The sequence below is a fragment of the Xyrauchen texanus genome, chromosome 1, assembly GCF_025860055.1.
Source record: "Xyrauchen texanus isolate HMW12.3.18 chromosome 1, RBS_HiC_50CHRs, whole genome shotgun sequence".
NCBI lineage: Eukaryota > Metazoa > Chordata > Actinopteri > Cypriniformes > Catostomidae > Xyrauchen > Xyrauchen texanus.
The window spans coordinates 18,914,482-18,927,023 of NC_068276.1; the positions used below are offsets into that span (position 1 = coordinate 18,914,482).

The 12,542-nt window shown below is 43.5% G+C and overlaps 1 protein-coding gene across 2 annotated transcripts in view; it reads left to right on the forward strand.

The window, feature by feature from the left end:
* LOC127623424 (lysine-specific demethylase 6B-like) overlaps positions 1-12,542 on the forward strand; it is a 116,008-nt gene that overhangs the window by 21,342 nt on the left and 82,124 nt on the right. The window contains exons 3-4 of one of the 2 annotated variants that reach the window (XM_052097890.1): positions 4,710-4,830; positions 5,478-5,601. The gene's annotated coding sequence lies outside the window, so the exon portion shown is untranslated. The other variant, XM_052098003.1, reaches the window with a different exon arrangement.

Here is a 12,542-nt window from a genome sequence, read left to right on the forward strand (position 1 = left end):
AGTGGTCTTAAATGTTTATTTTATTTGGTCTTACATTTCATTCCTTTTGAACCTGCAGATACCCTGCTTCAAAATAGTTGCTAGAAATAGTGTTTAGAATCACTCTAATTATCCCAAGAAGCCTTTGCTGAAAGTTCTTTGGCTATATTGGCCACTCTCTCTCTCTCTCTCTCTCTCTCTCTCTCTCTCTCTCTCTCTCTGTGTGTGTGTGTGTCTTCAAATGGGAGCTTCCTCTTTGGGATAAATTATTTGCTAATATGGTGTCCCAGTTTTTCTATTACAGTGGATAAATACTCACACATTACCATAATTCAGTAAGTGTGTTTATCCATCTGAAGACAATAACACTAGGAGGAGTGTTAAAGCTTGAAGTGGAGAGTGTGTTGATGAGATACAGTAGATTACATCAAAGCACTCAGTCCCACCCCATGCCTCTATATCTCTCTTCTCTCTCCTCCTCTCATCTGGCACAGGTCCAGCTGTGCAAACCCTGATAAATTTACCTTATAACCGTGTGTGTGTGTCTGAGAGAGAGAGAGAGCGAGCGAGCGAGCCGGCACGCACGTGTGTAAGTGTGCGTGTCTGTGTGTGCCTGCCTCTGTTTCTCTCATTTGCTAGTTTTTATTGAAGTGATCATCCAAGCAGCAGTCTTGTTTTAGGAAAATTTTTGCTTGTGACGAAATAAAAATTTACAGAATCAATTGACTGCCATAGAAATGTAAACGGTTTGTTATATGAGATACAGTATATATCTGCGATCCAAGTAGGTGCGCAAAGCACACACCGGACACCGCAACGAAAGGGCTGGGTCTGCCTCCTCCTGGGGCAGCGCTTGCAGGTTCACCATCTGATCCCTGAAGGGGGTCGTGGGAACCTTGGGCACATAGCCCGGTCAGGGTCTCAGGATCATGTGAGAATCTCAAGTCGCTGACAGAGAACGCTTGCAGGTCCCCCACCCTCTTGATGGAGGTGATCGCGATCAGGAGGGCCGTCTTTAAGGAGAGGGCTTTCAGCTCTACTGACTCCAGTGGCTCAAATGGGGCTCTCCAAAGGCCCAAGAGGATCACGGAGAGATCCCATGAGGGGAAGAGGCATGGCCTGGGAGGATTCAGCCTTTGGGCGCCTCTGAGGAACCTTTATGATCAGTTCGTGTTTCTCTAGGGACTTACCATCCACTGTGTCGTGGTGTGCAGCTATAGAGGCTACATATACCTTCAAGGTGGAGGGGGACAGCCACCTCTCCAGCCTCTGCTGCTGGAAGGAAAGCATTGACCCAACTGCGCATATCTGGGGGTCTTCGGCTCGGGAAGAACACCAATTCGCAAACAAACTGCACTTAAGGGCATAAAGCTGCCTGGTAGAGGGAGCTCTGGCTTGAGTGATCATGTCTACGACTGCTGGTGGTAGGCCACTTAGATCTTCCACGTCCCATCCAAGGGCCAGACATTCCAGAGGTCTGGGCGCGGGTGCCAGATTATGCCCATCCGTGAGAAAGATGGTCCTTCCTCAGAGGAATCTGCCAGGGAGGTGCTGTCACAAGAAGCGTGAGGTCCGAGAACCAAGTCTGGGTGGGCCAGTATGGGGCCAAGAGGGTGACTTGTTCCTTGTCCTCCCTGACTTTTCACAGAGTCTGTGCAAGAAGGCTCACTGGGGGAATGCATATTTGCACAGCCCCCGGGGCCAGCTGTGTGCCAGCACACAGCAACTCTCGAGAGTGTGCTTCAATCAGCCAGTCATCGAGGTAGTTGAATATGCGGATGCCCACTTCCCTTAACGGAGCAAGGGCTGCCTCTGCGACTTTCGTGAAGACGCGAGGGGACAAGGACAGGCCGATGGGGAGGACCTTGTACTGATATGCCTGGTTGTCGAAGGCAAACCGTAGGAAGGGTCTGTGGCGAGGTAGAACCAAGACATGAAAGTACATGTCCTTCAGGTGTACCGCTGCAAACCAATCTTGATGCCTGACGCACGTCAAAATGTGTTTCTACGTCAGCATCTTGAACAGGAGTCTGTGTAAGATTGCAGGTCCAAGATCGGCCGCAACCCACCGCCTTTCTTTGGCACGAAGTAAGGGCTGTAGAACCCTTTCCCCATCTCGGCTGGAGGGACAGGCTCTATCGTGCCCTTGTGAAAAAGAGTCGCGATCTCCGTACTCAGGGTGGCGGCATTCTCGCTGAACCGGGGCAGGCCCCTGGCGAACTGAATTGTGTAGCCGAGTCAAATGTTCCTGGCCAGCCACCATGATGGGTTGGAAAGCGTTAGCCACGCATCCAAGCTCCGGGCGAGGGGCACTAAGGGGACGATCGCATCTGACGTACCTGGGGTTGGGGCCTCGTGGCGGGGGGGAGCAGGCAACATCTCGTCAGGGAGTGTTCTTCGACCCGAGGCGGCTATGCTGAGGGGGAGCTCGAAGCACTTACCTTGCTCTGCGAAACCGGCATGGGGCGGGTTAGCGACTGAGGAGGAGGGCCTCTTGGGCTGTCGTCGAGACAGTGGGTAGGTGTGGTTCAGCCGGGCGCGAAAAAGCGGGGCAGCTGTGGACACCGATTATGTGACCAAAGGAGTGAGGAAACCACTCTCTTTTTGACAATGTGGGTACCACAGCCCGTTCTGGGTGCGGTGAACAAAAGAGAAAAGGAAATAAAGGATTTACCTCCCGGCCGGGAGGCAAGGTCGGTCGCCGAGCACAGCTCCTGCAGCACATCGAGATCAGGACTACCCACATGCAGTTCTTTTAGTGCCTTGGCCTGGTTTACCTGCAGGATAGTAATGGCATGCAGGGCGGAGGTGGTCACCAGAGATGCCAGGTGGCGGCATTTTGCAGGCACAGGTGCATCGCAATCGCCTTGTCCACCTGAGGGACGTCCATGTAACCCGTGGACCACTCATGACATCCTCAGAAAGTCCACCACAATGCTGGTGGAAATCAGTAATGAGGGTGGGATACAGGATATCACAAGCTGAAACCCAGCTGAAGTACCTTCAGCTACCATACCCCTCCCAATCTATTGCCCATTCAGGAACCGAACCCACAGGGCCTGCTTGTTCCATCCACATGAGGCAGCAAGTGTGCGAAACTCAATCAAATAGTCCGAGACAGATCTTTCACCTTGGCGTAGTTCAGACAGCTCCTTCGCTGCCTCCGTTCCCTTGGCAGAACGATCAAACACCTTGCAGAATTCTTCTGAGAAAGTGCAGAAGTATGAGCAGCATGGGTGTTGTTTATTCCACACCGCCATTCCCCACTCCACAGCCCGACCGGTGAGGAGGATGATGATGTGTGCCACTTTGGAATTCTCAGTGGGAAACACAGATGGCTGGACAGAGAAACCATGGAGCATTGAGACAGGAATGATCTGTATGTCTTGGGCTCACAGAGGTAGGCAGCTGGCAGTTCAATCCGGGCTCTGAGTGTCTGATGGACAAGACAACTGCGGGAAGAGTGGCAGCAGTAGTGGTGAGATTGGTGCTAGGAGAGACTTGCAGGTTCTAAAGCATAGATGTTAATTCGGTAATCCTCCCCACCGTCTGTTTGGTGGTGTGGCTGGTAGAGTTAAGTTGTTCCTGCTGATGAAGAGCATCCCCTGTTGGCTGAAGGTGGTGCGAAGTGAAGTGTCCTCCGCTGGGTCCATTCTTGGCCAGATTGTTCTATCACGGTTAGTATTGGAGGACCCAGGGATGTGGAAAGCAAACAGTTTATAGGATAAAGATGAAAATGGTAGTGATGAAAATGTAAAGCAACAGATGCAGATGGATTGAGTTTAAGACAATTATGGTATTATGGTATTGTGGTATTATGATGACAGCGATGATCAGCTTGCAAACACCAAGGTGTGAAGCAGATGATGAAACCCGCAGATATTAAATCCAGGTAGGTATTCCAATGATAAATTCCACAGAGCGGTAATCCAACAGGCGATGAGAACAGGAGAAATGGGAGCACACTGGGCAGAAAAACTAAACTAAAACAATGAAAAAACAGATTAGAAGGGTAAGACTGCATTTGCAAACACAACAAACAATCTGGCATTGAACACGTGAAACAAGAGGGTATTTATTGGCAAGGTTAGGAAGCGGCTGGTGAGACTAATAAATTGTGAACGGCGTGATGGGATCTTCAATCACGTTGTCCACGTGGCAGAGGAAAACACAGAGGGAGACAATCACCACTTAGACACACAGGAAAAACGCAGCAGACCCACCAGAACCATGACAAACAGAATGATTGTCCCGCGGATGAGCGGACATGTTGTCCACGGCAGTTTCACCACTTTTCTCCCACATATTTTACACAAATTGAAACCATCTCCAACCAACAACCCCTCTGCATTTTTATGGAACCCAAAATACATCCACACTAAAGACTTAACCCTACTATAATGCAGATATTGGGTCGGCTGTGTTCCTCCTTAGCGGTAATAAAATGTTATCTGGAATTATTTACGGTATAGAAGTGCCCACTGTAACAATATTGTGCATGCTAATTACGTGACATACCGTAGTACCAAATACGTCACATGTCTAGTCGACAGTACTTATAGTATCAAAATAGGCAATATATAAAATTAATAAGGTAAAGTAGCAGAGGAAACAAAGGGGGAAATGAAAGAAATAAAAAGACAGAAGGATTCCTGTTTATTTATTTATTTTGATATGTTCTGTCTCTCCCTCTCTCTCTCTCTCTCTCTCTCTCTCTCTCTCTCTTTCAGCTCCTCCTCCCCCCAACTCACTCACACACTGCTCCGGAGAGAACAAGCATGAGAAGGAAGAAGAGAGAGACGGATAGGGAAGGCATCAGGAAGAGGAAGAGTGGAGAGAGCAGCTTCACAGGTGAGACAGGATGGCAATTGTCAATTATGAAAGTGAAGGGAGTGTGTGTGTGTGTGTGTGTGTGTGTGTGTGTGTGTGTGTGTGTGCTAACTGCTATGACGGGCCATTATTTGACTGCTTTGCTCATGTTATTGTGTCTCACAGAGTGAGAAAGATATGAAGGAAGTGAAAATGAGTGTCTAAACAGGAAAAGGGGAAAAATGGAATGGAGGTGTGTGTGTGTGTGTGTGTGTGTGTGTGTGTGTGTGTGTGTGTGTGTGTGTGTGTGTGTGTGAGCGTGTATTTATCACTTTGTGGGGACCAAATGTCCCCATAAGGATAGTAAAACCCGAAATTTTTGACCTTGTGGGGACATTTTGTCGGTCCCCATGAGGAAAACAGCTTATAAATCATACTAAATTATGTTTTTTGCAAATGTAAAAATGCAGAAAGTTTTCTGTGAGGGTTAGGTTTAGGGGTAGGGTTAGGTTTAGGGGATAGAATATAAAGTTTGTACAGTATAAAAACCATTATGTCTATGGAAAGTCCCCATAAAACATGGAAACACAACATGTGTGTGTGTGTGTGTGTGTGTGTGTGTGTGTGTGTGTGTGTGTGTGTGTGTGTGTGTGTCTGTGTGTGGGTGTGTGCGCGTGTGTGTAATAAAGCTCTGTGAAGGACGTGGTCCCTGCAGTCGAGAGCAGATTGACTGGAGGCATGTGAATTACAGAAGACAGGCAACGAGTGTAACATCTTTCATCTGTCTGGGCTCACATTCCCTCACTCTCTCAGGTGACTGATTCCCACCTCTACTTGATTTTCCTCGAAACTGTCTGAGATTCATTCTGCCCCTCTTTGTCTCACTCTATCTGGCTCTTTGTTCAACAATAGCTGAAATACAGTTGTGTGGAGATAACATTTTGTCTCTCTCTTCATGTCTGTAGCTGTCTTTTTTGTTTGTATGGTACATATTGCATCAGTATGTGTTAAAGGCAGATATTCTTCGAGGTGAGTTGTGTGCAGAGCTTACTGGAGTTGGAATTTGGAGTTATCACGTTCAAAGTACACACAAGATGCAGAATGCTCTTATGTTGTAGCAGCTGCCATTCAATCAAGTTTGAATATGATTGATCAGACTGCAGCTATAGAACTATAGCCACAACACAAAAAATGAAAAAACTTGTATTGGGAGTTCTCATGGGCACCATGCGAGGGTCAGACATGTGAACAATGAGCTCTACACACTTTGCTAGTTTTAATAATATTTGTGTCACAAACAGGTGAGATTCGATACACCCTGATCCTTAATTGTTTTAGGAAGACAAATATGTCAAAGAATTAAAAAATGTTGGGCTCTGGAGATATTAAGAGACACTTACATGCTCTGGCTGATTACCCTGAGAAATGGGCCGAAAGTCCCGGACTCAGTTTGGACAGTGAACAAACGACGTCCGAATTGTTCCAATTCCTGAGCATGAAGAACGCCAAGATATGGTAAAGTTCCTAGAGGGGCTCTTCTCGAGCCATTAGCTGGAAATCGAGCAAGCTCACAGAGCCCCGTCTTGGAGATCCGCGGAGGGAGACAGGCCCCAATCAATTCTGGCCAAATGTCTGAGATAATCTGATAAAGATTTCGTGTTGCACGAGCACTAAAGGAAGGCTTTCTTGGAAGAACCACAGCATTTTCTTGTTCCCAGACTTTGCAAATTTGACAAGAGAGAAGCTTGATCGATTCAAGGAATGCAAGAAATGTTATACTAAGGAGGGCTGCGGAATATTTACATGCCCACAGTAAGCTATGTCCTTCATAAAGACAATGAAGTGAGTAAGCCATTTGAGGATTTTCATGTTGGACCTAGTGGACCTGACTCACTGGACATACACTATACTGCCTTTTTTGTTTCTTTTTGTGCTGGTTCCGCCTAGCAACTGGAGTTTGTTTTGTGGAAGAACACACCCTAGGGACGGTATTGTGGATGAATCTGCACATTCTTGTTGCTTATGCCTCGTATCGGCTGGAGTTTGTTTTGTGGAATATTTCTTGCATGACATTGGAGTGATTAGGCTATGTGTAATGACCGAATGGACCTGCTTACTGAACATTCGTTTGACTGCCCGAGGAACGTCCCACTTTTTTTCAAGCTGGAGCTTGTTTTATGGAGGAACACACCTTCAGGGAAATCTAAATTTTTTTTGTGTTTTTTCCTCTTATTGGCTGGAGTTTGTTTTATAGATTTTTTTCTGTTATGTAATTCTGTCTCACAAAACTTGTATAGAAACACCGGACTTGAGCGATCCGACAGCAAAGTTGGCGCAGGGGCTATCGTAGGCATACATTGACAGTTTGAGTTTAGCGTGATGGACGCCGGTTGGCACTGTCGTGCGCTGGGTTAATGCATGCTTTTTTCTTTTTTCTGTTTGTTTGGTTCTGGGGGAAGTTCAGGGTTTTTTTGTTGCTCTAATGTTGGAATGTGGTCTTTATAATTTAGTTTTTGACACACAATCTATTTTTTCTAATATGTCAGAAATGAGTGGACTATCTCTCTCCACGTGGAATGTGAATTGGTTGGGGCACCCAATAAAAACAAGGAAGGTTTTTTTCTTTTCTTAAACGTAAGAAAAATTTGATTGTGTTTCTTCAAGAAACGCACCTTTCCCCGTAGGAAGCTGATACATTTGGGAAGATATGGGGTGGACATGTTTTCTACAATTTAAAAGTCTCAAACAGATTAATGATAAATTAGGAACAGTTATTATTGTTTTTGCAGAAATTTTGGAGCAAAGTTTGATTTTGGCGAATTTTTACTCCCCTAACGTTAGATCTTGAAGGGATGTTGCAAACCGCTGGCACCCCTCATGATATAATATTGGAAGGAGACTTTCATTTTTTGATGGACTCAGTCCAAGTGTGTTAGCCCCCTAGAGCAACAAGATGCTTCACAGGATGTGTTCAAATCTTGGTCTTGGCTTGGGAGGCACTTAAAGCAGTTCTTAGGGGTTGGATCATACACTATGCCTCATTCATCAAACAATCCAAAGCACGAGAACTTTTGGAATATTAAAGTGCAGAGAGCTAAAATACCAAATGTCGTATGATGGCCTCGGAGAATTGACATGATTGAAATACAGATATAATACTATTTTGCCACAGAAGGTGGAGTTTTGGCTATTCAGGACAAGACAGTCATACTTTGAGTCAGGGGACAAAGCAGGGAAGTGTTTGGCTAGATATATAAAACAGAGAATCTTTTTCTACCATTCCCTCTGTGAAATCTGCTGGTGGTGAAATATTTACCTCCGCTATTGATATTAATAATGCTTTCAATTAATTCTATCTTGATCTTTATAGTTCCACACCTTCGTCTACTGATGAGAACCGTTAGGAACCATTAGAACTCCCTAAACTGATGACTGAGCAAAAAAAATATCTTCTGAGATAAACTTGGAGGAGCTCTGCAAGGTAATTAAGGCCTTTCCTACAGGCAAGGCTCCGGGGCCAGATGTTTTTTTTTTTTTGGATCTTATGCTACAGAACTGGCTCCACTTTTGTTAGAAATTGATACAGAATCATTAAAGAATTGAAAGCTTCCGCCAACCATGACACAAGTCAGGATCAGTCTGATTCTTAAAAAGGACAAAGATCCAAGCAAGTGTAAGAGTTACCATTCAATTTCTCTGATCCAGCTAAACGTAAAATATTGTCAAAAATTCTGGCTAACCGATTAAGTAAATTTATGACATTTCTTATACATATAGATCAGGTGGGGTTTATTCAGAGCCTCAGCTCTTCTGATAACATTAGGCATTTCATCAATATCATGTGGGCAGTGGCGTATGGAAAGACTCACGCCCATCTCACTTGACTCTGAAAAGGCATTTGATATTATAGAATGGGATTATCTTTTTAAGATTTTGGAAATATACAGGTTCTAGAATACTTTTATTGGATGAATTAAGTTACTTTATAGACACCCGTTAGCGACGGTACAAACAAATGGATTAATTTCAGATTATTTTACGCTGGATAGGGGCACCCAACAGGGTTGCCCTCGTTCCCCATTATTGTTCTGTCTTGCCCTGGAACCATTAGCAGCCGCGATAAGAAGCGAAGATGATTTTCCAGGGGTGATGGCGGGAGGTGTGGCGCATAAGCTTCTGCTTTACGTTGATGATATTTTATTATTCGTCTCTGACCCTTTTAGGTGCCTTGTCTCCACAGAATTATTTATTATTCCTTTTCTAAATTATCAGAAATTTAGAGTTAATTGTTCTAAATCCGAAGCTTTGGCTCTGACAGCGTATAGTATAGGCTTTCCAGCCGGGCGCCTTCCAGTGACCCAAACAGGGCATTAAGTATTTGGGTATTTTATTCCCAGCAAATTTGTGTGATTTAGTCAGAGTTAATTTTGACCCTTTAATTAAAAGGTTTTCGAGCGATGTGGGCAGGTGGGCTTCATTACATTTAAAGATGATTGGGAAGGTTAATGTTATTAAAATGAATTGTATTCCAAAATTCATCTACTTGTTACAGTCAATCCCTATATATGTCCCCCTCTCTTATTTCAAGCAATTTGATAGCATAGCAAAGTCCTTCATTTGGAATGGGAAATGTCCCAGATTACATTTCAGTAAACTGCATAGGCCAATTGATAAAGGTGGGCTAAGCCTACCCAAGATTTTGTTTTATTATTATGCCTTCGGTCTCAGACATTTGGCTCATTGGCCACTTCCACCTGAGAAAGCCCTTCCCTGGTTTTGTATTGAACAGGAATTTGTTGCCCTTATTTTGCCATTGCAAAGCCTCTCTATCAAACTAACCAGAGATGTTGATTGTGAGGGAGGTTAATACACTCTGTGATCTATATGAGAGCAGAGTGTTGAGATCCTTTGAAAATCTGGTTCAACATTTTGGGATTCCCAGATCTCAGTTCTTTAGATATTTGCACCACCTGCTCTGTAGTATTTTTGGGAGTAGCATTACACCCCCTAAAGCGGTAGATACTCTGGGAGTGGTGATTACTGCTTTTGGGAAAGGTCATGAGGCATCAGTGTATTACTCCTTGCTAATTTAGAGTCTGGGGGACAGAGCTATATTTCTCTCAAGAGATTATGGGAGAAAGATTTAAACTTGGTATTTTTGTATTGTGTATTTGCGCTGGTACATTGAGGGAATCCTGGAGTTTATGTAAAGGTAAATCCCACTATTGAAGCACAATTCCATCGCAATAGAAAGGTACGGAAACAAACACGGTAACAACTCTGAAATATCTGGAAATAAAGCAAAGCAAAAGAGAATAAAATGGTTAAGTCTTCCTCGGATCCCATGTTTGTTATTTACATAAGCGTTACAGGGTAATTAAGTTGCTCTGGAGAAAGCTGCATACTGGCCGAGCCATGTGTATTCACCTAATGCAACAGAGACACTAGCGTGTAGCCAAAAACAATTCTTGGAACTTCCATTCTAGCAGTTCTATATAGAAGTCTATAGTGTTGATGACAAAATGTAATTAGATAGCGAATTACAGGTTATAGAGTTGTAAGATTTTATCATGAGTATTTTAATGTGTGCAAGGGATGTCATAACATCTGGAAGCAGAGTGGGAAGATTTTAATACAAGAGAACTTCATTCATAAATACACAAGATCCTGCCTTCACGCTGTGGACGTACTGATGTGCCTCTGTGCTCATGAAAATCCAAGAGACAACACAAAGTCATTAAAATATCTCTGTACAACACTTCTAGCTGTTCATGTCATTCACCCATCGTGTTATTGTTAAGGTAGTTTTTATTTTGCGTTAAACCATGATGGGGGAGGGGGTAATACACATACACATGTGTGTTTTATTTAATATTCTATTTCCAACTATTTTAATCACATTTAAGCCTCTAAAACCTGTAGGGTGACAAATTAATTAAAAAAACTACAATTTAAATTTTCTTTAATGTTATGAACTTGCACCCTGTACACAGGATAAGCGGTTGACGATGGATGGATGGATGGATGGTTATGAACTTGCATGTGTCACTGTTGGAAATTTCATATCAACTACACATTGTAACACAAATTATTAACAAGTTGAAACCTAAACATTAAGCAGAATTACACACATAACAATTAAACGCTTGTATTATTGAAAAGTGCAGTGTATCATAGCTGTCCGAATGTGATTTGCCAGGTCCAATTTACAATTTACTCCGTAGTTGTGTGAAAAATGAACATTTAAAGTGACAGAAAAAACACCTCAAGAGCATTTTCACATTGTAAAGGGGTGCTGTAGAACTTTTCACTTTTGGTGAAAAATACTTTCTGTGCTCCCTCTCAAAATCAATTTTGATCGACTCTTCTCAGTAGCTTCGGTACAAACAGGAAGTTAGATGACAAAATTCGGAAGAGCGGAACGCGGAAAAGGGGCGAGGCTGAATAAGGTGAATGTGGGAGTAAAGAATGCCGCATATGCAGTGCACGCAAACAAGAGAAACAATTCGATCACATTTGTGATTTTTCTGTCCATTGGTATGGATTACAAATTTAAGGTTAGGGTTTAATTATCTCTGTTAGATAGAAATGAGCTGTAATTAGAAGAGATTATGTGTGTTTTGATGTTAGAACACCTGCCAGCTGTTTCCAGGTGAGTGAGTACAGTATGCTGGTACTACCTAGTGTTTGTGTGTGTGGTTTGGTGTCAACGTACTGCGCCTGTCTGCTAATCCCAGTGGGGGGAGAGAGTATTCTGTTGAGAGATGTGTGTGTGTGTGTGTGTGTGTGTGTGTGTGTGTGTGTGTGTGTGTGTGTGTGTGTGTGTGTGTGTGTGTGTGTGGTTTAAAGAGCATGAGGGGCTCACTTGGTAAAACTACGGTGCTCTGGCTGAAAGCACTCTCTTTTCCTTCCTTTCAAACTGTCAACAGATGTCTTCACATTCATGTGTAAACATACAAGTATCAGTCTCTCACTCTGTGTCTCTCTTCATTATTTATATTGTGCTGTAGCTGCTGACCTCTGCACATATAGAGGTCTGAATTGCTCCCACACACTCACCTGGGATATTGTACCATTTATCATACACACAGACACTGCCTGAAACTGTTTCAAGCCTTTTGCGACTGTTTTATCTAGACCTGTGTTAACCTACACACCCCCTCATGTAAAGCCCTTGCTATCTGTATATAGTATTCAGTGTGTGGGTATTTTGCCTATGCGTCTTTGAATGCAATTGTGTATTGTCTGTTTCTCTGTATGCATGTGTGCATTGGCTGTATGTGCACAGACAGTTTTCCCAGCAGATGGAGAGAGGCATATATAATGTCAGTCTGTAAGCAGTAGCTGAATGCCAAAGTTACAAATGCACTCACATGATTCACATTCACACAGCAAACAGAGATCCAAATGTAACACAAGGCACTTGTCTAATGTCAGATTTGCCTGAACTCTTCACTCGTACTTCTCTTTGTTTTGTTTACATTTGCTCTACTAGTGTATACAGTACATCTTTGCTTTTGGGGGTTAGCTGTACAGTTTATATTTGTTATTCCTTAGCTATGTTATATTGAAGTAGTAAGGTACAGGAGAGTCTGTCCTCTATTATATTATATATATAATATTTGTTGCTTCATAGCTAGGGATGTGCGAGACTTGTCGACTAAACGGTACTGATGCTGCTAGTCGACCCTGTCAGTCAATATTTTTCCCCATTAAACTGTTCGACATTTTTACGCATTTACATTTGGCTTTAT